This window comes from Fragaria vesca, unplaced genomic scaffold (genome assembly GCF_000184155.1).
Source record: "Fragaria vesca subsp. vesca unplaced genomic scaffold, FraVesHawaii_1.0 scf0512179, whole genome shotgun sequence".
Classification (NCBI taxonomy): Eukaryota; Viridiplantae; Streptophyta; class Magnoliopsida; order Rosales; family Rosaceae; genus Fragaria; species Fragaria vesca.
In genome coordinates, this window is record NW_004442641.1 from 1 (window position 1) to 1,474 (window position 1,474).

General features: G+C 36.6%; 1 non-coding gene across 1 annotated transcript; it reads right to left on the reverse strand.

Moving 5' to 3' along the window:
• Positions 1-3: 3 nt before the first annotated feature.
• On the reverse strand, positions 4-719 carry LOC101299919 (the record flags this gene model as incomplete). The annotated part of the gene is made up of 2 exons (XR_185431.1): positions 4-241; positions 591-719. It is a non-coding gene; the product is annotated as an uncharacterized LOC101299919 (transcript).
• Between the last annotated feature and the right edge of the window lie 755 nt (positions 720-1,474).

Consider the following 1,474-nt stretch of genomic DNA (forward strand, 5'->3'; position numbering starts at 1 on the left):
ACAAGTAAAAAGTTGAGCTGGTGATGCAATGCTCGTATAATTTTGATACCCAGATTCAGCAAGACAAAGCCAACTTGGAAATGAAGAAGTCACTAATACCAGCCTTCTATGAAGTATTATGTGTTGGGACACTTAAATAGAATTTTGTATTCTTGAAGTCATCCAAAAGTGGATTGTATCCATCCTTGGTTCTTGTCCTCGAGGGCAATCCAAATTCTTCCATGAATGATGACGTATCAAGCTACAACATAAGCAAATACGATTAGCAAAGTGCAGTGTTTAACATTCTAAACTAATATTGTGAACACGTGCTACAAACCTTAAACATAATTGATCCTTTTACTGTTTCTGCCTTTTCTTTAATTTTTTATCTTTCTTGTTCATATTGGGGGACAATGAAAATGGAACCTAACGTCCCAGGACAGTGTGTACTTTGACATTAAACAAAATTGTAGCCTAAAGGGTAAACCTGACTAATCTTAATTATCCCTCTAAAAAACATTATCTTGACAAGCCACTAAAAGTAGAAACTGAAATGTATCTAAGGTCGACGGAAACAAAAACGTGCATTACAATAGAACTGAACTCACTATAATTGTTCGCCTCTTCTTTCCTTCTTTGGATGAGTCATCTTTTTGCAGCTTCTTCCATCCAGAACAGTAATGATCAATACGTTCCAATAACCAGAATTCGGTAGGGAAGAAGATATCGGCATCCCCCTGCAAAGAAAACCAAAATCGCACAACTTTTCAGGTTAAAAAAGTTCCTTACCTTTAGAACTTCAATAACTTCAATAATAATGATAAAATAGTAACAGTTCTGAGCAACAGATCAAAATGCTCAATTGATGCTAGCACATATTAGAACCTAGACTACAACAGCTTGCAATCTAGAATAATGGAGAAAGGGTATAATATTTATACTACTCAGATATTAATCATCCAACTCCGCACCACCGTAGGTTTCTAAGATCCTTTTATTTCTTTCCATCCATACCACTGCAATTATAGCTATCACCTCACAGCCCCAAAGAACTTTGGGTTTTTATCCCTTCCCCAAAGCATTCGAATCTTTACTTATCAAATCCATCTCCCTTAAAGAAGTTGTCCAATCCTCTCCTGCCTCCCTAAACAGCTTCTTCCATCAAGAAACTGAGCAGCTAACTATCCTTTAATTCTGCAGTTTTAGAGCAGGATGGAATAGGAGGTAACGATGAGAGACAACCAATTCATATTTCATACGTAAAATGACTATCGTGAATAAATACAGAAGATTATAAAGCATATAACGGTAGATAAGTAGTCCACCACAGAACAAGCGAGAACAAACCATCTATAGGTAATTAGAATGCATCTGAATATCACCCAGAAGACGACTAATGACCAACACTATATAACATAAAAAGGAAATCCCTGTACTCTCTGAAAGCCGCAGAGTGCAGATGCCTATAATAAAGACCAGAATCCCACAGTAT